Source organism: Strix aluco, chromosome 13, assembly GCF_031877795.1.
Source record: "Strix aluco isolate bStrAlu1 chromosome 13, bStrAlu1.hap1, whole genome shotgun sequence".
Lineage (NCBI taxonomy): Eukaryota > Metazoa > Chordata > Aves > Strigiformes > Strigidae > Strix > Strix aluco.
Window position 1 is genome coordinate 21463638 of NC_133943.1, and position 27692 is coordinate 21491329.

General features: G+C 49.7%; 1 protein-coding gene across 8 annotated transcripts in view; it reads left to right on the forward strand.

Moving 5' to 3' along the window:
- The first annotated feature begins 271 nt into the window (after window positions 1–271).
- PSD2 (pleckstrin and Sec7 domain containing 2) overlaps window positions 272–27692 on the forward strand; it is an 87380-nt gene continuing 59959 nt past the window's right edge. Inside the window, exons 1-3 of one of the 8 annotated variants that reach the window (XM_074838708.1) lie at window positions 18830–18956; window positions 21340–21430; window positions 22544–22649. The gene's annotated coding sequence lies outside the window, so the exon portion shown is untranslated. Of the gene's footprint in view, window positions 399–18818; window positions 18957–21339; window positions 21431–22543; window positions 22650–27692 lie in introns of those variants that run through there. The other 7 variants (XM_074838715.1, XM_074838714.1, XM_074838712.1 and 4 more) reach the window with 7 other exon arrangements.

Here is a 27692-nt window from a genome sequence, read left to right on the forward strand (position 1 = left end):
CCCCCCCCCACCCCGCACACGCCACCTCCTCTCTCCCCTGTCCCTGTGAAGCGAGCGAGAGCATCCGAGCCCTTTCGGGGTCCCCACCACGGGACAGCGGCGGGGCGGGGGGGGCGAGCCGCATCCTCTCTGCATCCTCCTGCCCCTCGCCCCCCCCGCCCCGCCGCGGAGCCGGGTGCAAGCGCGGGCTCCGGTCGCCAGGGGGCGGCAAAGGGCGCGACCGCGCCCTTTGCCGCCCCCTGGCGACCGGAGCCCGCGCTTGCACCCGGGACCGAGCCCCGGTGCCGGGTGTTCCGGGGGATGCACCGGGAGGAGCGGAGCGGCTTCCCCATGGCCGCAACGCGTGTCCCGGCGGCGGGGACGCGGCAGCGGAGGCGGTCACAGCGCGGAGGTACGGGGTGAGTGCGCGCACCCCCCCTCCACCGCGGCGGGGGGAGCATCTCCGGCACCGGGGATGCACCGGGAACACCGCGTCTCGTCGCGGTGAGCGGGGGGGGCTCGGGGGGGCGGCTCAGCTCCCCCCCACCAGCCCCCGTGGTGGAGGGATGGGTATCCCCGCGGGATGCGGTGCCTCAGGGCTGTGCCGTCCCCTGTATCTCAAAGCGCTGCGGTGCTTCTCAGGCTGTTTAAGGAAGTATGGAGTATGGATTTAGGAGGATTTGAGGCCTGGCAGAGGGTTTGCTGCAAAGATTTTTCTGCTCTCAGGTTCCTGGCCGGCTGCTTCATTGTCCAGTGCCTCTCCAGCTTTCTTCTGTGGAATGGAGCAGGCTCAACTGGGTGGCAGAAACATCCTTTCAACCACCATCCAGTGATGTGTAAGACATGAGCCAGAGAAGCAGCACCCCTGCCTGGCTCTGGACAGGGTCAAGACACACTGGGCATGCTGTAATTCCCCGACGTAGAGGGAAGGCTGAGAAGCAGAATTAAGAAGGTGTGATGAGAACAACCCCATTCAAGCTGACTTGCAGGTCACCTTGGTCTGATGGGCAAGAATTACACTGTGAAGGTTTCAGGCCTTTCTTGGCAAGCAAAGTTAGTAGCCTCTTGGCAAAGTTGTAGGCATAGGATGCTCTCTCTGTGGGATGGGAAGCTCTTGCTAGGAGGAGCAGTCTTCTAGTGCTATTAAATCTCTTCAGCATCAAATTCATTGTCAGCCCCGCTGGGTAGTGCTTGCAGGAGGAAAGCAGACCTTGCTTGTTGATTAAAGTTGAGTGCATCTGCTTCCACCTGTTTGTCGACACACTTTGGGGGAGATAGAGGGCAGGTTTGATGGTATCAGAGTATTTGATAAATTAGGTTGCTTTTCTGAAATATCTTTTTTAAAATAAAATAAATTATTTAGCACATCTTCAGAACTAAGTTCTTGTTTGTGGATTTGAGATGATTCCTTAGTTAGAAATGCCTTTGCGCAGAATGAAAGACACTCTGGAGTAAAAAAATCATTGTCCCAAAGTGAGTACTTCTGGTTCCTTTTGCCTGGCAAAAATTGTCATCAGTATGGCAGGAAGAAGGGAGAAATGGTTTCTGGAATAAATGTGAGAGAGGCAACAGTTCTGGGGTTCAGCCTGGGCTGGCAGAGGTGACGTGTGACGGGGTGGCCTTGAACAGCCAGCTTGTGCACCTACAGTCAGCTTCTGCAGCTCAGAGACGGTTTCAGCCTGCACTCTGCTGTTGGCAAACCAAATTTCACTGTTGTGAGGTCAAGGGCATTGTCCCATCACCACGGATGGGACTCAGGCAGCCCAGGGCTGGAGATGGTGATCTCTTCTATCCCAGTGTTTCCTGCCACCCCTGGGCTTTCCCCGGCTAGCAGTGTTGATCACATCCCGGACTCCTGTCCCTGGGGAGGGACCATGACACCTGCTCCAGGCAGGGCAGGCAGGCCATCTTCCTGATTTACTGCTGCCTGAATCTGCCCTGCCTGACCCATAAAGGTAATGACTCCTTCTGCCCCAAATGCCTTGTCCTTTCTTGAAGACAAGTGCGAGCAAGCAGCCACTGTAACAGCCCTAGCAAAGACTAGAGAAACCTTTCTCCACCTTTTGACTTCATCCTAGGCTGGTGTGCAAACTCCGTAGCCCCGAGCAAGTGGCTGAGCAGCTGAATTCAATGCAATGCAGTTAAAAGACCCTTGTGGGTGAACGATAATTTCGAGATTAAAAGGAAGCTGACATGGGAGTATTTGCAGGTTTTTCTCAGGGTGGACTCAGCTGTCAGGTTAGACCAGAAACCCTCCCCTCAATTTAGGGTCTGCTGAGGGGGCTGCCATGGTTGACTTCTAGGTTCATGCCTTCCACAGACTGCTTTTTGCAAGTCTGAGTTTAAGAAAACAAACCACACCCTGCAGGGAGACCTTTCTCTGGAGGGGCTTAAAGCTTTCTGCAAAGGGACCTGGGACCTGGATGGTTTCCTACTGCCTCCTTTGAGAGCAGCAACAACAAGGAACAGGATTTTGAATGGTGTCCTGAGACCTGGTGCTCCGGGTTTCCGTTCCAGCACAGGGTCCTAAGCCAAGAAAACTGCCTGTCCTGCCAAGGCTGGGTAGGAAACTCTGGCCCTGGAGCAGCCAGTCAGTGGTGTGGCATTAACTCCTCTCTACAAACAGCAGTGAGGCTCCTTTGATGTGCGTGCTATCTGCCGCATTTACTTTCTTGTTTCTTTTTGAAAGACCCATCATGCCTGGCTTAGCTGCAGCCTGCTGGCTGGCTGGTGGGCTGCGGAGCTTTTGAAGATGCTAATACAAGCTCAGTGATGATCCTTAATCACTTCTTTATCATGTTCTCTCTGAACAGTGCTCTGCTAGTGGGCTGAAAACCTCACTGGGGGAAAGGCGCTGAGGTGCAAGGAGTGGAGCAGAGGTAGGTGGGCTCGAGCCAGTGGAGGGGATGACCTCAGCAGCAGGGAGCCTCGAAGCAGTTTACAAGCATTAAACTTGTTCAGGCACATCAGGAATCTTCTTACATTTTCTCTCTTGGTGATCGTTTCTCGCAAAACCCTGGGTTTGGCACATCAGGTAGAAGGGATCAGCTGTTAGCTTTGGGCACACATATCCCACAGGCTCCTGGGGACGGGATATTGCTTCTGGTAGGCAGGTGGACTGCCTGTCAGCAGCAGGTCTAGAAGTCATCTCAGAGGGACGGAGAGTCACTCTGCTTTGATTGGGGACCACTCATCCCAGCCGCTTGCCCGAACATACTACAGGTCTGCGCTTCAGCTGTCTTCTGTCAGGTTAGGGGTGTGCATGGACAGGATGCCTCCTCTCTATTTGCTCCTCCTGCCGTGGTGGCCAGATGTCCTACTCTTTAACAATGTTGTCCTACTTTCAAGTAGGTTAATCTATTTTTGCCTGGCCCAGAGTGTTGGACTGTCCTTTGTTGTGACTTTGCCTTTCCACGCATCCTGTGCCTGGCTTTCCCGTGGCAGAGGTAGCAGATCTGCAGGTTGTGATCCCAAGCAGTACAAGGCATTTTCCTTTGCTCTGTCCTGGGGGAGGCACTTGGGACCTTGCATAGCAATCAGCACTGTAGACAGGGTGTGGGCTTGGGGGCCCAGTGCACGGTTTTGAGCCTGCCTCCTTAAAGATGATTAGATGTTGAAGGTCCTCAGAGGGAAGGTTCAAGCTTCCAGCTTGCTTTAAGGGTCTAGATGTCCTTGTGCTGGCTGGCAGTCATGTGACGGTGGTTGTTCTTGTTTGCATGTCTTGTCTTCAAGTGCCAGCACTCCCAGAATCTGGAAGAGATGTCTGAGCAGAGAAGGAAAGAAGGACTTTCAGGGCTGAGAGGGAGCTGGGGATGGAGAGATGAGACTGGAGCCTTGTCCTATAACTGAAAACCAAAGGCAGGTTGAAACCTAGGTACTGCAGGGAGCCCACTTCCAGCTCACAAGCCTTCCTCTGAAAATACCTTGTCTTTGGCTTAGCAGCCCCTGCTGATATTGATCTCTGACACTGGCTGTTCTAACCACTAGTTTCATTTACCCTTCGACTTTAGTTTGAAAACAGTAGCTTTTTGTTCAAGTTAGCCGTGACACACTGAGTTCTGCATGCCTGAAGGATCTCTGAGCTACCTGAGCTGGACTTCAAGTGTCCGGGCATGGCTGCAAGGCTGTGGTTGTGGAAAAAAGGCAAGGGAGCTGGTCTGCCCTGCCAGGTAGGCTGTGCCAGAGCAGGGCTGGGAGGGAGCACATGGAGTGGAAGCTGAAGGCTGATGAGTTTTGGACCAGTGCTGCAGTTTATTTATGGCCTGCTTAGCAATCTCAGGCAGGCAGTGTGGGTTAAGGCATCTCCTGTCCTGGATTGACAGTACAGATCCAATTAGCCATGAAAGCCTCTAATTATTTGTCCTGAATTGCTCTGGTGGTAACCAAGGCTCTGCTATCTCCTCCTTTTGTCTGTGTCCCAGCTGGAAATGCCCCAGTGTCCCTGCATCTAGAGCAGCAAGTGTGATGTGTGAGCAGAGTCAGCACAAGCTAATCAAAGGAGACAGGCCCCGTGAGTTAATGAGGGGATGGACCTGCTTCGTTAACTTTGGGGAGTTCTCTAGTCCTCATCCTCAGAGACAAAGGACTGAGATTACATGTGGCTAAGATAAGGCTCACGTGATGTATTGCTGTAGTGGGAGAGCTGGGTGGAGGGGCTGCAGACCATGGGGAGGGAGGGGGGTGGCTGTCAAGAAAGGATTTGAAAGCAGAAGGTCCCTCGTATCTGCGCAAGGCAGGCACGTCCCTCGCTGAGTGCAATGTCTATGCCCAGACCAGGTTGCTTATTCCCATGTTTCATTCCTCCCTTTGAAGCCGTACTGCCAGGAGGGTGCTCAGGGGTCAGAGACAGCAAATGCTCCCCTTGCTCTGCCTGTTCTCTGCTGCCCTTGCTGCTGCCAGCTCTGCATAAGGACACCTTACCTGTGTGAAAGGTGTGTTCTCCTCCAGCCCTTCTTGCTGCTCCTCTGTGTCCGGTTCATCAACGATCCAGTGCAGAGGGAGCAGTTGGCTCTGCCTCTGGCAGACTGCAGGGTACCAGAGTGATGGGGGTGACCGTCCCAGGGCAATGAGCCTGCTCCTCTGGGAGAGAAGCTGGCTCTCTACAGCTTGGTCAGCCCAACAGCGTGGTTAGAGGTTGGCAGCTGAGAGGGCAGTCATGGGCACGAGGTGGGCTTACACAAACGGAGGCCTGAGGATTTCTTTTTTTCCAGACACGCATGCTAAGTTACAACTGTAGATTCTCAACTGCAAAACTATTTTAAGGTGAAAAAAGATTTGCAGGGCACTTATCGCATCCTCCCGCTCATTCTGGGTGCTCACTGTACAAAAGATGAGTCTCAGCTGTCTGCAAGAGAAAATATGTCATTTATGTTCTCAGTAACCTTAACTCTGACCTAAAATGTCAGCAAATAGATCTCAGATGAGACAGAGCAGCCAGCCTTGGTTTTAAAGCAAAATTTTACATAAATAATATTCAGCTCCTGTATGAGGGGTCAGCTCAGTGCTTCCACCATTGTTTCCAGGTCAGAGGGTCCCCCAAAAATGGGTTTTACATCATCGTCTTGAGATGCTGCCTGAAGGCAAGCCGTGGCTTTGCTCACCACATGCACGTTTTCTCTTTATGTGGATGTATGAGGCCAGTTCTGCAACAGACCCTGCCAGTGACATGACTTTAGTCCTGAGAGGAAGGGACACGGGGAGAACCAACAAGGGTGCCCACCCTGGGGGAAGCTGGGAGCTGTTCACGGGCATTCGTGGTGGGGCCCAGGTTACTGGAAGACCGAAAACGTCTCTCTGACCCTCAGCTGAGGGACGTTCAAACGGGACCCATTTCTGCCAGGGACAGTGCCAGTCCAGGAGGGCGAGGAAGCAGCTGACACGTGCTTTAAGCCTCTTGGTGTCCTTCCCCTGCGGGCCAGGGGCGCGTTTGCCAAGTTTAGACCAGAGAGCTTCCTCCATACAAATGGGGATGAGGGGGGCGGGCTGTTAACGTACAAAACCTGTTTTTTTCTTGCCCGCTTGGAAAGTGGAGCTATTGAATTTTAAGCAGCAAAGACAAAACTCCGCTGAAGAGGTCTCTTCTGTGCTTGCTTGGTGAAATCACTGATCACAGTGGTGGGGGGGTCCAAGAAGATGCCAGGCTTGGCCTTATTAATGACTCTGTTGTTGTCTGCTCTAGTTTGTTGGTCTTCGCTCTGGGAGACGGTTTGCCGAAGCAGCAACTATTTTCCCTAGAGAAGCTTCCTTGCGAGCTGTCCCCTTGGTGGGGGCTGTTCTTCTGTGTGGCTGGGCTTCACAAACGCCTGCTCTCGGACCAGCCTGGGGAGTGGTGCTGGCCTTATGGACTGACCCAGAGTGCTCTGGGGACCTCCTTTATGGCCACAAAACCTGAACTCACCTGGGGGCACAGGAGAGAGGAGACAGAGGCTCTTTGTTCCACCAGGACATTTTCCCCTCTGGCTTTTTAAGGGTGCCCAGCCTCACAGCTCACTACCCCGAGGAGGGGCACCTGCTTCTGCTGAAGTCTCTTCTCTCTCCAGCAGCACCAGTTTGGCTGGGCTGGGGACACAATAGCAGCCTGACTCATGCATTCCATCCAACACTTTGACAATCCAGCAAAGCAGCTGTGCAGTTGCTCTGCCCTGCACACCTCCTGTTTCCCACCCCAAGCTCAGAGCATCAGGCCCTCTTGACTGCATTTTTCTCCTTGAACCACTTAGTTTTAAAATAGAGCAATTATCTTCCTTCAGAAAGGTGATTATTCGCTCCAATCTAGGGCAGCCTGCACAGCTCTCTTTGTGAGCACAGATGTGTTCCCAGCATGGCTGGGTGGCATGGCTGTGCTCAGCGGCAAGGGGGGGGTCGCGTCTCTGGCTTAGGCTGATGGTTGGGTCAGTGGCTCAGGGTCTGAGAAGGGGCATTACTGGGGCTGAGCAGTGCGAGTCCTCAGTCCCAGTCTTTTCTTCATAACCACACACATCAGAGGGGTGCAGGCTTGGCTCCTTGGCAGCAAGGCCAAGACATTCTGCCAGGGTTCACAGCCCTCCCTTCATGGCCAAGTCCTGAGGGATCTCCAGATGGGCAAGCTTACTTTGTCCCTGGGTCTATGTGTTAAGAAAACACAGACCTTCAGACTTTCATCTACATGTATATCAACAAGTGACAGATCTGTGGGGCTGGCAGGAGCTTTGAGAGGTGGCCTACTCAACACCCATGCCTGAAGATGGGACCAGTTCTTATGTAGGTCACTGCCAAAAGAGGGTTCTCCAACCTGCTCCTAAAATCCCTGTCCGTGACCCTTATCTCTTTTACAAGATGGGGAGTTGACTGTGATTTGGGGTACATAATTGATCCTGGGATTAAATGGTTGAAATCTAAGAGACCCTTTGCAGAAGCCGTGGGAAGGGTTTACATCCTCACATTACGTCGATCGCTTAATCTCCTCTGTCTTGGGATCCTTCTGCTGTCTCACAAGTCTAAACCCAACTGTTTAATTAAAAAATAAACAGGCAGGTATTTGCAAGGAAAATGAAGCTATTTTATTCTTTATGTGTCCTTGATGCTCTGTTGACATCTTGTCTGGGGACAACAGCTCTAAGCCTTGAATTTGAATTTTTATCTTGCAAAGACAATTGTTTTAATTGGGAACAAAGCCATAGAACAGAAAACGTCCCATGCGAAGCAGACTGGCCATGACGTTAGAGAGGAACAATGCCTCTCTCCCCTTTGCACTGCCCAATGGGCTGTGAGGTTCCAGTGCTGTGGCTGTAGTTTCATGTTTAGTTTCATCTTTTGAGTGGCTGTATACAGCTTTGTGTACCTGTGCTAAGCCAGCCTTGACACTAACCATAGCCCATGTTGTGCTGTGAAATATGGTCAGGATGGTCAGGAGAACCAAAGAAAGATCTGTGCAATGCATCCAAGGTCACATGGAAAAGTAACGTTAGCTACTGATGATTTCTAGTGTAGTAGAGAAGAAGAGCAAGCTGACTAGAAGCTAGAGGCTAGAAGGATAAGGCATGCCTTTATAACAGAGGGTATTTGACTGCAGACACAGGACCAGACTCTTTTCTTTGGCTGAGCTTTGTGTTCTTTCAGTGAAGCTGGAGCTACAACTTGCATCCTAGAAGTTTGTGACCTACAGAGGAATCCCAGATGAGCTCTGAGGTACCACTCAGTATGTCCATCTGGGCTTGACAAACTTTGAGATGTCTTCATATTCCTTGAGTCAACAAAGCTTCTCCATCTGGAGGCTTTGGATGAGACATGGAAGAAAAAAAAATTAAAAGGCAAATTTTCAAAGGTTGGAGGAGTTGAATCTCCTCCACTAAAGCACTGTAAAGCACTGAGATCTTCAAGCCCACCCCAAGTGGCTGTCTTCATCCAAGCTCAGGAGCTCTTCTGGGTGGGGACCTAAGGCTATCTGGTACACAAGGCCCAAGCTTCCATGGACACCCTCTCAGTGGATCAGCTGGGGCAGGGTTTAAGACATGGCCCAGCCTAGGAAGAGTTTCTCCTGGGGGACAGACAAACCGTGACAGGACGTGGTTGCTTTGGACTTCCCTTGCAGGAGTGCCAAGCTTTCACCCCCAGATCGTAGACCCCCTCAGACGCTCTCAGTGTTCAACCCACCAGCTTTGTACACTGAATCACTCCATCGCTACGGAGCAAATGTAGTGGTACAGATCCAGCCACAGCTTTGCTAATGCCTGGAGGCAAATTAGTGTCAGTCCTTTACTTGGCATCTGCCATATGTGGCTTCTTTGACCGAGGCAGAGAAGTGTTCATGGGTTAAGCTCCTCCTGCAGTGACACTGTGTGTTTTTCATACTGGAAATTGAGATTTGCGGAGGTGAAGTGAGTTGGTGAAGGAAGTCAGAGCTGTGGGGAGGGAGAGGAGAAGAACCCAGGAAGGCTGTAAAGCTGCCATTTTAGTTTGCTGTATTGTACCCTGAGAACATCATCATTGCTGGAGCTACCACCCCAGCTACTCATCTAATCGGAGCTGCCAGAGTTTTTCAAGTAGAAGAGCTTTAAACAAGGGACAATGCAGATTGAAGCTGACACCCTATCAGATTCTCCTTCTTTTGGTCCCTGATCTATCAATAAGCACCTCTTCTATTTTGCATATAACATAACCTATTGTATAAATATTTAGTCACTCTGTTGGGATCATTAATTATAAATGGAGATGAAGCTTTTGAAAGCTGCCTGTAGGTCTGGGCACCCAATTTCCATTAATTTTAATGAGAACCAGATATCCAGATCCCATACGGTGGCTTTGAGCATCTCAGTCAGGAAACTTCATCTGACACCACCCCCAGTCCCTGCTTCTCCCCACTCTAATTTAAGAGATTTGCAAATACCTTACAAATCCTTCAGATGCCTGAGTTGCCCTTGTGCCATGCCATTGTTCTCTGCTGAGGATGGTTGGCTGGTAGCTTCAGAAGTATTTATAATAAGTTCATTTAATCCATCCCGTTAGTTCTTTTCGTCTGCACAACCTCCACTCCCTGCCCAGCACTTTGAAACGGTGATGCCTGAATGAACCCCCAGCCTGAGTGTTTTTTTCACAGAGAAGCTTTGATCCTTGAAAATGACAGCTGCGCAGAGCAGGTCTAAAATGAATGATTGAATTATCTGACTGATTGAAAATGTTCTGTGGCTTGGAAGATTTGACAGCAAGTATTCACTTAGGCAACTCCCATGAAAGAGAGTGTGCGTGCATGTAGGGTGTGTGTTTGCACGTGTTTGCGTGTGCATTGGCAAAAACAGACGGTGAAATGCAACAAGCACCCAGAGCTGTTTGGAGTGGCAGTTTCTTAAGCTCAGCATCCTTTCAAAAGCTCCAAATCTTCTGCGCGATACTCTGCAAAAGCTAATGCTCAGTGTGGTTGTGGAGACAATGATTTAGACAGACGTCAGCAGTGGTTTAGGAAATGGAAATGAGTTAAAAGGTAGTGCAAGCTGGGGAACTACTTAACTCCATCTTAGTCCCATACCGACCTGTGGCTGAGGAATGATAAACTCTTCCATTGAAAACATGGTTCCCATCCTCTGTGCTACAGACACGTGCTCATGGTGTGGAGTAGCCCCAAGGATGCCAGCTCTATGGGAACATGTCCTGTGATTGAAATTTTTGAAAAACATGAGCCCGGTGAGATTATCTATAAATGGCTGGAAAGATAGAGAAAGGAAGCTTGATCATGGCAGTGCCCTTGATGCCATCAGTGATGGCAACAGCAGATGTGTTAATGCATGAGGGACGGTAACAGCCTTTCCAGATCTATCTCAGCTTCCTTCCCCATCCCCATATAGTGAATTGGCCTTTCCTGATGCCTCACAGAAATTCAGCTCTGCTAGAATGTAAGCAAAATATCTGGAAGTGAAATGAATGAAAAAAAAATAGTTTCTTTGCATATGAAATATATTTTGTCAGCTCAACCAGTTCAGAGCTTCCTGTGGGAGTTTCACAGAGGGAAAAATCACGTCATAAAGGTTACAGTTGTAGTTCCTCATTGCGAATGGTCTTGTTCTGATAATTCACTGAAATTGATTTTTTCCTAAATTGTTTAGCTGCTTTTCATCTCCCTGCTTGCAGAAGATCGCTATCTTCCCCTAACTCCTAGCTCAAAACAGATGGAACATTGGGCTATAACTAATTCCTTTATCAGAAATAGTTTTGGTTTAGTCTCTCAGTCCAGCCACTGAATAATTTGTTCCAGTGCCATTAGCTGTAGTGATGTTAGGTGTCTGTAACGGCTTCAGCCATGCAGTTTCGTGCTCCCTGTCCCAGTGCCAGTGGTCATTTCAACAAAATTAAATGCTACAGCTACCATAGTCCTAAGGGCACGCATAGCTAATGGTAATTCATTGGCATCTGTGTCATCTCTCCATCAGCATCCCAAAATGTCCCTCTCCTTGAATCCACATTAGCAACCCAGGAACACTCAGAGCAGAGGAGATGCTGGGATCCTCCTCTCAGAGGTTCATGTAGATGCAAGCTTCATCATTGCTAATTACTTCACTGCAACCCAACACCTTCCCAGGTATGGGAGCCCCATGTCGTCTGTGCTTCTGTTCCCCGTATCTCCCAGCCAGGCCCTAACTCTTGAGCTTCAATGAAACATCAGATCATTTAAATGTCCCTTTTCATCATCTGAAAACTTACATTCATAGACAATATAATGTAAATGAGGTTTATCATTCCAAAATTTGTCTTTAATCCCCCTCCCCCTATCCCAAGTCTTTGAAAAATCAGAGCCAGAGCACCTGGCTGTGGCCTCTAGGTTGGATCCAGACTGACAGTGTGCCTTAAAGGTAAGGGTAGATGACTGGTCCAACATCTACAGTTAGAGAGGCAATGCTCCCCTGGTACATGGCAGTCTTGGACAGAGTTTTTGACCATCTTTGGTCACTATACCTAATCCTACAGGCTGAGCAGTTTTTGACCTGGAAGATCCAGGCCCAGGGCTCTCTTCCCACCAATGAACCATCCTCTCTTTCCGTGTCTTGGATTGTCCCAGGTAACAGCAAATTCTCCTTCTGTTCTCTGCCTCTTCATGTCAGTGCTCCAGAACCTGCCACAGGCAGCAAAGTTACTCCTCATGCCCTCCATCCAACTTCAGACTGTGTCTGAGTCCCAAACAAGTATAAGCTCTGAGCAAAACCCTCTTCAAATTTCTGTTGCCAGGCTGCATCCAGGGCTGTCAGCCCAGCATGGGAGACATCTCAAAAGGAGCAAGGCCCCAGGCAGGGTGAGATGGAATTGCTGCAGTTTGGCAAGAGAAAACCTCCCAGAGATGTCAGGACCCTACACAACCTGACTGATGTGAGGATACATAAATTACTTCTCTTTGCAGCTGCCTCTCCCCAGCCTCTTCCCTGCATCGTGGTCACGGATGCCCAGCAGTCTGCGCTGAGTCCTGGGCAGCTCACAGCAAGTTCAGATGATCCAGTTGGAGTGTGTCTGTCTCTGGGTAGACTGCCTGCTCAGGGTGACTGTTTCATCCCTGAGGCAGGATGCAGATTCTGCATATAGAAATCGGGAGAAAGCCATGCTCTGCCTGTCACATCCCCCATCCAGCTGGTGGAGACCACACTGGAGATCCTGGTGAGCTGGGGAGGTGCAGCTGTGCAGGGCTCACTGGAGATGCAGCATAGCTTTGCCTCCCTGGGTGAAGCAGCATCTTAGGGATACGCCCAGACAACAACAGTGCAGCTGTGGGCACCTCTGGGAGTTGCTTTCCCTTGGGTAAGGGGAGAGGATTTGCTGTAGCCTGTTTGCCTCCAAATCGTCAGCCTTTCCTGGGACGCTGTCCACATGCTTGTCTTAATATGCAGCCAAGGGCTGCTCTTCCATTCAGGTTCAAATTGATCTGCCCCAGCACAGATGTATCCCTGCAGACTACCAGACTGAACTAGGGGTCTGGACAAATAGTCTCCCTAAACAGCTTCATAATGAAGTCCATGTTCCCAGAACAGCTTTTCAGCCTCAGGGATAGATGCTGAAGGACTCGTGCTGCTGCCAATAACACAAATCTAGAGTTTCTAAAAATGATGGATGGTAATTTTCTGTTACCAAAAGTATTGCAGTGAATTTGGTGTAATTCTGTGTGAGACCTCAATCTGACAGATAAAGGTGAATTGATTACTGAACTCAGAATTAATGGATGCTTAAATGACCTAATTGCATTTGTTACGAGCAGAATGTAATCCTAAATTGATAATACTATGCAAGGCACTTTAAAATGGTCAATTTTCCTAAGCTGAGAACAATTACAAGCAAGAAATGATTGGAGGAAAAACTGAGACAAAGTAATGTGTGTTATAAATGAGGGTTAAGAAAACTTTGATAGGTGCTGTCTCTTCCACAGCATGCACACATTTTTGCAGTTATCAGAGATATTCTTAGCTAAGAATCTATCATTGTTAAGGAAGAGAAAAGCAGAAATAATAACAGTAATAAAAAACCCAAATGGAAAAAGAAGGGATTCAGTAACAAAAGCTGTGAATTAAGTGTTATGTAATGCAGAGACCTGGAAGGCTAATTTGAAAGAGCAGTCAATGAAAATTATGTTTATTAGCATTAAGGACTGTAAGATGTGCATTTATATGCATATATGTCAGGAAGAAAATAAATGCTGCATGTTGTTTTTTTAGATGAAGGTGGTAAAAGAGTCTGCTCTGATACTGCAAAAAAAAGAGGTGTCCAGCCAAAGATTCATAGCCCTGGAGAAAAGCAGTCTGATGGGTTCAGAGATGATGGAAAGCTTCTTGCTCCAGTAGTAACCAGGCAGCATATTAAATAGCAACTGGTAAACTGAAATGTTTGTGCACATCTAGGACTAGAAAAATTACATTGAACAGTTTCATAAGACATGGCTGAGAAATCTTTTTAGGGTGTTGATACTTTATGTATATTGGTGCCCGGGATGTTGGAGAAAGGTGTATTTGCACCTGAAGTTAGTCAGACAAAATAGGATAACGTTTGTTTAGGTGAGATGATGAATGGCAATGAGGCGGAGACTCATTGCACTGGAATATAACAAAACACGGAAGAGATGCTGCAGACCCCTTGTAGCCAGAACAGCAGACTCCTTGCTGCACCTCCCAGAGTTTGCTCAGATCAGTTGCTGAGGATACAGTTTTCTTACGCTAAAAGTTAGTGAAATTAGGATAAGTCAGATGCTGACACGGGTTGGGTCTGCTTGGGGAGCTGATTTTATGTCAGCGATGGGCTCTCAAGAAGACAAATGCAAATTCATACACTCAGGAACCCCCACAAGCAGAGGGAAGATGGTGTTTTGGAGGACAGTGACTCATCTGAAAGTTGCCATGCAGAAAGATAGAGAGTGAACAGAGTGATCATCCAGCAGCATCAATCTTGCCTTCTGCCAAAACCTGAAATGCCAGGAATGATGTCTCCCATATTCCAGGCTGGGATTTCCCAGGCAGAAATGCCTACATTGGGCAGGAGATCAAAAACCTCCAGAGCACATCAAGATTTTTTTTGCATGCGTGAGAGAGGTGACTAATCCTCGCACAGGAGATTCGTGATGTACATAATGTTGTCTTGGGACTTCCAGAGGGTACTGGAGATCGCAGTGGCTCTGCTGGGCACTGGCCAGGCTGGTACTCAAGTCTGAGTCCTGGCCTAGTACCCAGAAAGTTATTGAGGAGTCCAAAGAATGAACTATGGTGTAGAGAACAAGACTGCTATGGAGCCACTAAACAAGTTCCACTTGACTGTGTATCTGGGAGGAAGTTATAAGGGGAATTGGTCATAGACTATGGGAAAAATTTTTTTCCTAGGGGAAAATGCTTGCAGTAGCTGGGCTTTCTCACCTAAAGACAGCCAATGATTGCAGGCTGACAACAGACATGGTGTTTAGACGCAAATCCTGGGATTGGGATTGGAGTAATTTTCCCCATGAATTAATTAACTGCTGGACAGTTTGTCTCCGTGTGAGATGCTTGGTGTAGTTCAGTGCTTGGCTGTCTTCCCCTGTACGCCTGTAACTCAGACAACAGCCCACTTTGATGCAGAAATACTGGCTGAGGACTTTCTGACCGTATCTTATCTCCAAGAACACTTTGTTCCCCTCCTCATCCTCCTGCAGGAGTGGCTGCAGGTGTGGGCCATGGCCTCTGGATCCGGCAGTAGCTGCTGTAGGCAGTATCACCTACAGGCTGGGAGGCTTTCTCCTGGGGTGAAGGTGCTTTTTCCTGTACAGAAGTGGCAGCTTCTTTGCTGGAGGACACATTTCCTGTGGGCTTTCCAAACCTCTCAGGCCAAAGAGTTTTCATCGGGCTGTTAAAGCAGAGGCTCCTGGCAGTTCCCCCTTCATAACATCTCCCTCCCACCATATCCTGACCCATCATGGCACCGTGGGGCCCCACTGGCTCTGTGACCCCACACCAAGCATGAGCCGCCCCAGAACAAGCCATTGTGGAGCAGGAACCACTGTGACTGCCGAAGAGAAGCCAGCTGTGGGTTATATGTTCAGTGTCCAAGGCTTCAGCCTCAACCCAGCAAAGCTTTGCACTCTGTGGGGCCTCTCCAGGTGGCTGCACTCACGTGCACTGATCCACGCGCACACACATTCCCACACACACAAAGGTGTACGCTTGCCTTGGACCCTCTTCTGAGAGACTCTCCTGTCCCCTCTTCCCTTTCCATCTTCCCAGATTTACAAACCTGTTAGCAGCCCTTCTGCCTCAGAGCTCTAAAGGAGCTCTTTGCACACACCCTTTTCCTCATGATTATTTTTAAAGCATCATTCCTGCATGTCATCCAGACACCCAGGGTGAGACTAACAAATCTCCTCTCTCCCAGCCCCTGGAATAGCCATGAGGAGCCATCTCCCCACCAGTTCTGGTGTCCCTGATGTGAGCCAGCGTTTCCAAACCTCCTATGCAAGGTCCTCATAGAGCTTTCTCCTAATTCTGGCTCCGTCAGAGTGACTTGTACTGAAAGTGAGTCCCAGCTGTGGGAGGACATGGAAGCAAAATCATTCCTCGGTGCATGAGAACATTGGTGATGTTTTCATAGAAAAAATTAAGGAGAAGGCTGAGCAGCACCCGGGAGTGTCCTTGTGTGCCACACTAAGTACCATGAGCAGGGCATGGTTGGAAAACTACGTGTAACAGGGATGCCGCATTTCAAACTTAGGCATTAAGCTGCAGTTAAGACACTTCTTAAATTATCACATGAAGTCAATAAACGCTGTGGGGTTGTAGGGTAAGTGGTCCTGGCTTCTCCACTCAGCGCGAAGTGGGAGCAGAGCCAGGGCTGCAGAGCAGCCAGCCTTGGAGCAGCCTTGGAGCTCAGGTTTATCAGTGGATCCCATGGGGGTACATGACCATGAACAATCTCAGGACCACAACCTCCCATCTTTTTCTGGTGTCTGCCTCTCCCATCAGCCTAGCTGGGGTGTTTTCATGGTCTGTGTACTGTACCTGGTTAACTTTTGTGCCTGTTGTGTGGTCTGCAGTGTTTAGTTCTGGTGCTTGCAGTTCCTCGCTGCCTGGAAGGCTCCCAGACGTGTGTTTTCATTTGTTTGGGGCTTGAGGCGTGGCTCCCCTGGTGTTGGTGTGAAAGGAAGGTGGACTCTCCCTAGGGTGCTCCCGCTTGCCCAGGGAAGTCATGGGACAGGGGGCAAACGGCATCTGCAAGTTCATGTGCACATCCAGGCAGTTAAACCATGTCCAAAGTTGCTATAGTTTAGTTTTCTTAATTAAAAAACCAAAAGTTATGACATATGCAAGGAATCTAACACAAATTTACCAGCAATCCAGGAAAAATCTTAGTACTCCGTCACTGTTAGGAGTGTCTCATAAATGATAAGGACAAGCAACCACCCTGCTCAAGGGATGAGGGAAGGTTTCTCCCTGAATCCAGCTGTTGATCCACTCATTCCCAAAAGAAGAATGATTGATAACCCAGATATTTGGAGCCCCACTAGTGGATATATTCTTAGAAACTAGAACCTCATTTTCTCATGCTGGAAAATGTCACTTCCTAGGATTGGATTTTGTTATTTGCCTTTAGACCTGAACAGTACAATTGATGAATATTGATCATGCCCTTTTTTTTTTTTTTTCCTTTTTTTTTTGTTAAAACACCCTAACCTGATAATTGGTTGGTTACAAATACCTCAGAACTGATCAGAGAGAGGAGCAGGACAGACTTTTTTGATGGCGTAAGGTGAATCCTGTCTCTCAGACGAAGGAACCCTGAGGGATTTTAACAGTCCCATACCTGGATTTGTCCGGCTGCCTACTGCCCTTGTCCGTGGTCATGAGATCCATTTCATGTATCTCTCCAGCACAGTAACCTTCATTCACACTTGCGTTTGTTGGATAACTCCTGAGTAGAGCTGCAGGGTGGCTCATTACATGGTTCATTACCGATACTATCCCTGGCAAACAACCCCGTGTGCTGTGCTGTGCTGTGGGGTATCCCTTCTGGAAGAATATACAGCCATGTTCTGCTGAGCTGCTCCAGGACATTATTTCATCTAATGGCTGTGCTTTGGTGTTTGGATGTATGGCTATACTTTGTAAAGATAATTTTAATTTGGAATGTTGGTGATTTGTGCATCCTCTGGAACAAGTGTTCCAAGAGGCACAGAGGTCTAGGGAGAGGTTTTCTCCAGGGAATCAGGAAGCCATCATCTGTCTTGGAACATGCATCTGGGGCAGACACCAAACGCTTCTTCCTCAGCCTAAAGGTCCAGCATGGGGCTACGCTCTCTGCATCCCGCTGAGGGAGCCCTCGGTCCCCCGTGAGCTGTTAGAAGGGAGGGTGGTGCCTGCACATGGTGCGGTGGGCACTGTGAGGCACAGGGCTGATGACGGGCAGGCATCACACATCCCTGTGAAGCAATCAGGCAGGTGGGTGAGTACCCTGGGTCGCCAAGAGGTGGGCGATCCCAGTGCAAAGGTGTATGCCAACTCCAGGGGAAGGATGCTGGTAGCTGACCACTGCCCTGGCTGGCTCAGGCTGAGGGACCACAGGCTTGTGCTTCAGCTGGGCAGCTTGAACCAGAGAGCACCCACCACCTCTCACCTGTACGCCCATAGAAACCCCTGTTGCATTACAGCCAACCAATGGCCAAGAGGCAGTGTTTTCCCCTCAGCACTGTGTCTGCAAGTAAAGTAAGGGGGCCCTTAAAGCAGGAAAAGTGTTGTGTCCCTATGCCTCCCCCCCCACACTGCATCCCCAGCTGTCTCGCTGAGCCAGGTGCCTGTGCTAGCCTGTAGGCAAAACTGTTGCCTTCGCATGCAAGAGCTGTCGGGAGGGAGATGCGTCACCCTTGCCAAAGAAGGTCCCAGTGATAGTGAGCGGGTGTGTGGTCCAGCCCACTGTGCTGGGGGTGGCTCTGGAGCAAGCTTGGCAGGCAGGCACATGGGCAGCGCTGCTGCTGACAGCCAGCAAGGTTCTTCAGCCATGGGGTGGGATGGGATGGGATGGGGTGGGATGGGACGGGGTGGGGTAGAATGGGAGGGGATGGGATGGGATGGGATGGGGTGGGATGGGATGGGATGGGGTGGGATGGGATGGGATGGGATGGGATGGGATGGGATGGGATGGGATGGGATGGGATGGGATGGGATGGGATAGGACGGGGTGGGGTGGGATGGGACGGGGTGGGGTAGAATGGGATGGGATGGGATGGGATGGGATGGGGTGGAATGGGGTGGGACACGGTACAGGGGATGCAATGGGATGTGCTGCAATGGGATGTGCTGCAATGGGATGTGATGAGATGGGGCTGCAGCAGGTGGGAGTGCCCAGAGGCACAGAGCCAACCAACCTGCAGTGCTAGGGTCTGCACTGGGGTGGATCCTCGAAGCTTTTCCAGTGCTGTACGTCTGTGTATGGAAGTGCATCAGTTGTTAAAGACAGTATTTGGCAGGATTTCAACCCAAAACTTCAAGCCAGTCCCAGCTTGCAGGGTGACGATTTGCTGGCGGGAAGCAGAGCTGTGCCCCCATGCTTTGCAGGTGCATGTGGGGCGACGAGCCCCACAACCCCTGGGGATATTGTTGGCAGCTCCTGCGCAGCCTGAGCGGAGCCTCCCAGCCGAGCATCAGGTCTGCTCCTGCCGTGTGCTTCTCCGGGGGCTTCGCCAGCAAGGGCTTTATTCCATCCTTTCACTGGGTCCATTCACCATCACTCCCTGCCTCCTCCCCCTCTCCCTGTCCCCTCCCACCCTGCTTGCTGGATCCCCAGCAGTCTCTTGACACCTTGGGGGAAGGCTGGGAGGTGTAACCATCGCCAGCAAGAGAGAGGGAGAGCAAGAGGGAAGGGAGAAGGAAGCCAATAACGTGGAGGTCTAGGAAGGTGGTGGAGTGGGAGGGACGGGGCCACTCCTCCGTCGGTGGGACTGCAGATTATTTTGCATGGATTGTTGAAGAGAAAAGGGAGCTGCGTTTGTGAAGGGACCAAAAAATAAACGGCTCGTTGCTCAGGTAAGTGCAAATGTGAGCTCCCCTGCTCTCATTGTCATGTGGTACATTGATCCCCTGTCCTATTTTGCTTAGTTATATCGTTTTTGATTCTTATTAGGATTATTTGATGCATCAGCTGTATGCTTCAGTTGCTAAAGACTGAACCTCCTGATACGTGTGTGTGTGCATGCGCGTGCATGTGGAAAGATGCCCATTCTCTGAATATACATTGACACATTTTTCCAGCTCTGCGTGGTGTCTCGTTTGAGATGTTATACTACAGCACGCTGTACACACACACACACACACACACAAATGGTGTTTGCTGTTACTGATTTTAAAATCTGTTCATCCATGCGACTATTGAAATAGCAAGACTGTTCAGCAGCTGAAAATTAAAGAGGGGCTCTTAAATCACAGTCTTCATTGGTAGGGGGCTACTTTTCTTTATCCTGAGCCTGACACGTTCAGTATTATGTTTTATAACAAAGCTACATTTAAAGATCAATTCAGCAGTGGTTATTGCATCCAAATTACATGGTTGTCATGGAGATGGTACAGAGAAGCTGAAGTGATATGACTGCATCTGGACTGGAGTGGGGCTTCACTGCTGAGTGAGATCCTGCCTTGCCTCCTGTGTCTTTTTGTCTGTGCTAGGTTACAATTTCTTTTAATCTTGAATGAAGCAGTACTGTATTAGAGGATTTAGAGGTCGAGCTGCTGTGAAGGGTGTGTGTTGCCCCTGTTCAGTGCTGTGTTATTATCGTAATTGTTGTATTAGCATCTGCGTCTCCCTGAATTTCTTTTACAAGTCTGGGGAGGAGGAAGGCGTGAGAAGGACAGATAGTTTTCAGAGCACAGCTAGGGCTGGGAGTACTTTCTAAAAAGATGCCTGCCATGCCCACACCTCTCTGCTGGCTCCCACATCTTGGGGGACAAAAGGGAAAGGATTCTCTGATTTTAGCCATGTTTATCTTCCATTTTCCTCCCTCAACTTTGAGGATACAAGGAGCCAGTCACCTGCTCATCACTGTATCAGGGGAATGGCATTTTTTTGTTGTTGTTATTATATTTGTTTCCTTTGCAACTGGTGATATGAATGTGTTGGCAGTTGGGAAAGAAAATCCATCATTTATGAGAATGAAATTTTCCTGCCTAAGGCTAGCTAGAATACAAAGAGTGTATCTGTGGGAAGGGCATGTTATATGTTACAGATGTGTATTTCTCTAGCGGCTGGGAGTAAATCACACTATTGTGCTCATCTTCATTATTTTGGGTGTTAGGCTGGCTTTAGTCAATATTTAATCTGAGCTCATTGTGTGCTCACACAATAAATGTGCAATTTGGAGCCTAACTTTACATCTATAAAATGCTTTGGGAATGCATGTGGCATTGTCTCCATAAATGCAATTTCACCCTTTTCTGTAAGACCAAGCCTATTGTGAGGATGTAAATATAGTAAAAGGCACTGGTGGAAACAAGCCCATCAGAATGGCAGTGTTTCTCTAATTGTATCATTAAACATAAGAGAGAATTAATTACTAGGATAAACAGAGCTTTGTAGCTGTTGGATCAGGGTGATATTTACATGGAGTTCCAGGCCTCCGTTTTAGTAGCTAGTATTATGGCTTAAATTCCTCCCATGCCAGTAGATAATGTTTTTAGCCAGGATTGTAGCATATTATCATTAGATATTTTTGTATTAAAAATATTCTAAATCCCCATGTCCTTGTCGAATTGTCCATTGCAACCACTCCAAAGTGTGTGATTCAACTAGGATTTTCTTTAACGTGATTTTTCCTGTACAAGTCCAAGCAAACAATGGATAAAGTCTGAAAGTGGGCGGCTGAGCCCAGAGGGGAAGTCTGAGAGATGGCTGATTCACAAAATGGATGGTTCTCATTTTGTCTCTTCTTTCCCCCTAAAAGTTAGGTACAAGTGGAGTTGAAGTGGGCAGTTTTCCCTGGAGATCCCCTTGGATCTGTGAGGCTGGAAGCCAAGTAGTTCTGAATTAATACTGAGTTTCCTCCTGTCTCAGTGTGTGATCACTCTTCAGGCCACCCTAAGACATGGCTGTATTATTCTCTGGGGAAACTGAGGCTTGGCATGGTCAAGTGACTTTGCCAAGGTGACAGTGGCAGCGTCGGGCAGAGGATTCAGGAGCTCTGCCAGCAAGCCCCTCTTTCTCACCACCAGGCCCATTCAGTATCCAGGTGGTGCGGTCCTGTTTGTAGGTACAGTGGGAGGGTGGCAGTGATGGGAAGCAGTACTGGTTCATGGAGGCTGGGTGGATGGAGTAAGGGTGCTCTTTGCTGAAGCCACTCAGAGAAAGAGGGAGTTGGGCAGTTTTACACCAGCTTCTGTGGTGTGCAAGATGAGGACACTTTTCTGACCTCACCTACAGGATAACTGAAATGAAGCCGCCTTTGGTGCCCTCATTGTGTGACCCATCACATGGCTCTTCATGGAGTTGAATACTTAGCGCCTGGCAGGAGGTATCCACCATATTTCTCTTTATAGTTGCATCCAGCTCTGAGTGTGAAGCCTTTACAGGTGTCTTGGCTTTCCACTCTCCCCACTGGTGCTGCTCAGAGCTCATCTCCCATCCTGTCATACCCTGTATTGCTCTTCTTGACTTCAACCTGTAGCTCCATTCCTTCTCTTCCCTCCATCCCATCATCTGATGCCTTTTGTCCCCTTCCTCCATGGGTCTTCTCACCAGTGAAGATCCCTCCACCCGCTGTCGCCGCAAGCTTCAGGCCATGCCATGATCTGTATGTGCTGTGCCTGCCACGAGGCACACAGTGCTGAGTATGTCAGGCCACCACATTAAAGGGACTGAAGTGAAGTCTCCTTTGAAGTCTGGAGTGCCTTCTCCATCTGTGGAGTTGCCCTATGTGGTGTCAGTGGTTCTGCCCAAAGTTGGCGTTGGTGTTTGTTCCTAGAAGAAAATGGAAAGTCCTGCTCAGCTCAAACATCTGTGTGTGGCCCTGCTGACTTGGTGACTTGCACAGGTTGATGGCGTTGCCAGAAGGATGCTCTCTGGGCTGGGAGGGAGCTGTTGCTACTGCCACCAAAGTGCTGGCTACGGGCAGAGTGATTTCAGCGGAGGGAAAAGCCCGCTTGGAGGTTGTATACAAGCAGTCACTGGAGTGGGTGATCTGCTGCTGTAAATGGCCACATCTCTTGAAGTTGCTGCTTGCTCTGCTACTTGACAAAGTCTCTGCCATGGGGACATCTCCTTGCCAGATTTGCTGAGGGTGAAGATGTCCTCCTCACCCTTTCAGCAGGGAAATGCCTTTCCCAGAAATGTGCTGGGACAGAGTCCATGGCTGTGTGCTCAGTGCATCCAGGCTCTCAGTGGTCAGATGGGTCCAAAGGAATGGTACCTTCTGCACATGAGGCTCTTGATGCTTCTCTGCGGTGGTTATGGTACAGGAATCATAGGTGAGAGGGATGGGGTCAGCCCTGGCCCCCTCCCTCATTTCCTCTGTGGCCCTGGGGAGGTGGCTGGCAGGCTGGGCTCACTGGTGGAGAGGCACTTGTCCAACCTGGACAGTAACCACCTCACCCTTCATCCTCACTGCTGTCCCTTTGTCTTCCTGCAGGAGCTCCAGGAGATGAGTGGCTGAGATGCTCAGGGAGGTCCTTCCCTGCAGTCCATAACATGGCTCTCCTGACCCTGGGCAGCACCTAGTTCTGGTCAAGTCCCAGGTAGGGACACTAGTGATTCCTTCTTTAGAGCAAATGCTGCTCCTGTCACTGGAGCAGCTCCAGTGCTCCCTCACTTGCACCAGGCAGGGCCAGAGAACATAAGGAGCTGCAGGCAGCCTGAGCAGAGACAGTGCAGCTGAGCTCGAGCCCCTTCTTGTGCTTTCCATGCTTTTTCTGGGCCCTGGGTTTCAGCCTGGCACTGGGTGCATGGTTTGTTACCTGTCTTCACCACCACTGCTTACATGTCCTCCACTTCTTTCTCTTTCTCCTTCTTATCACCCCACACCCTTCCCTCATGGTTTTTCATCTCTGTGGTACATGAGCCAGTCTTAAAGGGCCTGGCTGGTGGCTGTGGAGGAGGCAGAACTGGCAGGTGGTTCAGGCTGTCTGCTGTAGGCTGTCTGAAGGAACAGTGCATCCCCATGTCCTAGGCAGGAGTCATGTTTGCACTGGGACCCAGAAAAGGCCACACCTGAAGGCAGCCTCCCAGTGCCACTCTGAGGTGTCCCATGCAATCTGGTCAGGGTGTCCCCTTCGTGGTACCACCAGCTCAGGAAGGCCTTGCTCCATCTCATCCTAGGTCCTCTCCTTCTCTGAGGCATCCTGAATGGCTCCCAGCAAAGGTAATGTTGGTGGGATGCCCCGTCGTTGCCAGCTGCCTTGAGATACCTCATCAGGGCTCAGGGAAGGGGCAATGTTTCCTTTCAAGCAGGATGGGCACGGGATTCATCCCAGGATTTTCTGCCTTCCTCTACAGCATGGGACATGGTTTGGTTCCTAGGATCATCTCCCAAAGCCCCCACTATGGCAAAGTCCTATTCCACTGGTTTTGTATCTTCTGCTCTCCAGCTGAGACACCTTAGCATCGCGGAGCTCCTCGGTCTCTCCTGGAGTTTAACTGTGTAGTGAGTGTGGCAGTAAGTGTGCTGGGGACAGGACCACTCTGTGATCTTCTGGATTAAGTGTTTTATGGACTGTGGGGCTCACGGCTGGATTTGATGGCTTGTACGGTCACTTCCCATTCTGTATCTCCCTTCCAGGCAATGCATCTGAGCTCCTCATCTCTCTGTGGCCTTTCTGTGGCTCTGTGATGGAGAACCAACACCCCCCCTCAAAAGACAAAACCTGCAGGTCTGCATTAGGACAGTAAATCCCTGTGCTGCCCCCTTTTTGGGAGGTGGAGCATGTGCCTCTGAGCTCTCCAGATCAGCATCGAGCAGAAAAACTTACATCAGACCCAGGTGACTGATACGCTCACGGTTCACCAACTGTACTGAAAAACCCAGAGAAAATGATGTGAGCTCAGCTGCCTCTCTAGCTTCTCCTCCCCTGTGTGACAGTTGTCTCTCTATTATTTTCTTGATACGTAAAAACAAATTTGACCCAAATATTTTTTTATTTTAAATCCTGAAAAAAATGTAAGATTGTAGGGAAATGCTGTAAAACCAAACCAAATTGAAGGGTTTCAATTTTTGTTTTCAATTTTTGTTTTCTGTCTTTGCTTACATGCTCCAAAGTCAAAGCATAAAGCTCAGTTCTTGTGACATTTTTTTTCTCACTTTGGGTTTTTTTTTAAATCCAGCTCTTCAGTAGTTTCAGAACAAACACATCACAAATCTAGGTAAGATTTAGGTGACCTATAATTGCAAGTTTTGGCCCATGAACAATTTTTCCAAAAAAATTCACATGGTTCTGAGAAAGAGCCTCACGAGGTGGAGAGTTCCCTGTGGTACCTTCTTACCTCCTTCCAACACCCGATCTGGAGCTGGATGGTCTGAGACCAGCTTGGAGAAACATCTACGTGCTGCTCTACACAAAGCAGGACCTGGTGACTGTAGCGTCCTCCACAGCAAGCTCCAGTCCCGCTTGCAGAGGTCTCTGTCCACTCTGTTCATGGCCACTTGATGTTGGCTGGTGTTGGACACATACAGAAGGAGAGGATGACACGTTCTTCAGTTCACCCACAGCCTCTCCCTGTTGCATGTCCTGAAGCAGTGTTGTTTCCCCACTGCACATCCTGGCAGATGGATCTTGCAGACTTGGATGCGATCTGCACCGCTCCCAACGCAGAGCTTACCTTAGGTGACGCTCTGCCTCTGCCAGGCTTTGCATGTTTGCTTCTCCAAAGGGCACTGGGTACCCAGATCGTGGAAGTGGATCGAGGCGGACTAGGACCCTGGTATTTCGGGCACTTTCTAGGAATAAAAGCAGCCAGGCTATGGACACAGCCTGCCCAAGCAGGACACAGGCGTGGGGGGAACAGAGGTGGTTTCTGGCCAGAAGGAGTTACATGATGCAGGGGGATTCTGCTAAATTAAAAATATGTATTTGTCTTTGCTGGTACAACAGAAGCTAGGGGAGCAGGCAAGAGGAAAGTGAGAAAGCTTTATTTAATTAGATTATGAGGCCCCAAAGGCTTCAGACTCATAGAAAAAAAAGAAATATTTTTGTAATTGAGGATGAGGTTTCTTCCAAATGCTGCTTTAATGAGTATTTAGGTTTTATCTCATAAGTTAGCAACACCAGACAAAGGCAGCTATTCGAGCCACCCCTCACCGGAGTCTTGAGCTTGCTGAAGCAGGAGCTGGTTGCCTGCAGCTAGGAGTGTTAACCTGCCTTTTGAGAAAAGGGCATCCTGTGTCCTTTCAAGGCTGTTTATCCAGGTCTCTTGGTATTCTCTCACCATTAAAGCTCTCTTTCTTCCTCAGGTCCCAGGAGGCAGCTTTCTCCATTGCATAAGTGTGGAAACTGAGGCAGCAAATAATCACGGGGTTGGTTTTCCTCCCAGAAGTAGAGAGAAGTAATTTGCTGCAGCAGCTGAAGCAATTTCCTTTGATGGGTCCTTCCTAGGGGCTGGTGGGATGGGTGCATGGCACTGCTGGCCCATGGCCTCACTGTGGCCTGACAGTGGCCTTTGCTGGGTGGCCACACAGAGGGACTGGCTGGTCTGCGCTGCCTTGACCTCTGCCCAGTGCTGCTTGCTGGCTGTCTTTGCCCCAGGCAGCGAGCCAGTAACAGACATGGCAGCAGAAACAGGGTGTCCCTGACCCACGTCTGGCCTGTTTCCCTGAACTGGGATGGGGTGTGGGAGCTGCTGGGCTGAGACACCCTCAGCCACCCCCTGTCTGGACTTTGGAGCACTGGACTGGGCTGGGCTGAGCTGTTCTGAGCTGGGCTGGGGTGGGTTGAGGGTCCCAAGCTTGACTCTGCTGGTCCACTCTCAGGCACAGCCGTGAGCCCCTGCCGAAGGGTGTGCTGGTAGAGCTGGGGGCAGTGGGGCTCAGGTCACCTGCAGAAGAGCCACTGCTACCGAGAAACTCTTTCTGCAGCTGCCCATGTCATGACCTGCCACTGCTCCTTCCCACCCTGAGAAATGAAGCCTCCTCTCTCCCAGACCTGCTGCCCCTACTTGTCATTAAACCCGCAGCCTTGCCAGCCTCCCTGTGCCCCCCAGCCAGGCAGGAGCTGGGGCACACGACCGCTCTCATCTGGGATGTCTTGAGCCCAGCCAGTGCAGGAGAGGAAAGCACGCAACCTGTCTTTCAAAACAGAAAACCGTCCCAGCTGCCTGTCAGTCCAGCCCTCAGTTTTAGGCTCCATTTAATTTGAAGTTGTTTTGAATGGATTAAGGCAGGTAATGAGCAGTTTTAAGACACAGCTCATCCTGTGTTAAAGGCAGTATTTCTGACGTGCTCAGAAGTGCCTATCTGCAAGGTGTTGAAAGCCTCTGCTAATAATTTATTAACCCTTTATTAACTATTTACAAATGTGCTTTATTATAAAGTGTGACCTTTTCATTTGCACCCCTCCTCCTCCCCTCCATTGGGGGGTCCTTGCTCTTGGCTGCTCCTCATGGGCAGCTGCCAGCCCCCGAGCAGCATCCTTGCCCACCGCAGCCATGGAGCCCATCTTGTACCACTTTTGCCCGGGACAGTGTCTGCTCCTGCAGGTGCTTTCCAGTGTCCATGACGTGCACAGCACCCGAGTGCAGTGCAGGGGTGTTTGATGCAGGTACAGCTAGGACTGCCTCTGGCATGGCACCTCGCAGTGTGAGGCATGGGACACTAGGGTGGGCGTTATCCCCCACCCCCAAATCATAAGACTGTTTTAAAAGAGCAACAGATTTTTATTCCAAACTTTTGGAGCTGCCTCCTTTTGCCTGGTGTTCTCCAGGCTTCCTCTGCAGTCTTTTCAATTTTGTGTGCTAGTTGGGTGTTCAGATGTGGGTTCAGGAAGTTTGGATTTCCCATGTGCACACAGTGTGGGAACTGTGATAATGTCAAGGAGGTGACTCTGCATTGCCTGGTGGGAGTGTTGGACCAGAGCTGCCTGGGGACCAGGAGCAGAGTAGCAACCCCAGGTGAAACGCAGGAGACTTGCATGTGCAGCATCACAGCAACATCACAGCATGATAGCAACACCTAAAATGCAGATGTGTTACTATTACTGTCATCAGACCAAGAGAGAAGGAAAGAGGCCATAAAATTATAGCAGCTCCTGGTAGATCTAGGGAACAACCCTCGAGCAGAAACCTGTGCTTTAATGACCTAGGTGTTTTTTATAAGCACAAGAAAAATGGTAGGGAATCCACTGCTCTCCAGATAACAGCAAACCATAAGGAGTGCACGTTGGTGACACTGTCCCTTTAATTTTGCATGGTATAAAAATCAGAGATTCCCAGTCTCAGACATAAGATGTGCAGCTTGCACAGTTGTCTCAGGCTGCATGTTCCCACAGCAAGCTTAACTGCCACTCCTCTTGTGCCGCTATGTCACTGGGTCATCTGATGAACCAGGCTGAACAGCATTCATCTCCTGAACCTTTATTTCATCTTTACAACACACTTATTTTTGGCAGGCCGCTCTGGCCTCTCTGTGCATCAGTGAAGACTCAGTCCAGGATGTAATTCATCAGTTCCCAAAGTCATTGTCTGATGCCTAAATGTAATGATGTCTAAGGAGCAGGAGAAAAGCCCTGAGAACTCTGTACTTTAAAAAAGCCCGCTAAGAGGCAAAATGACCTAATGCAGTCTGGTGTAGCAAC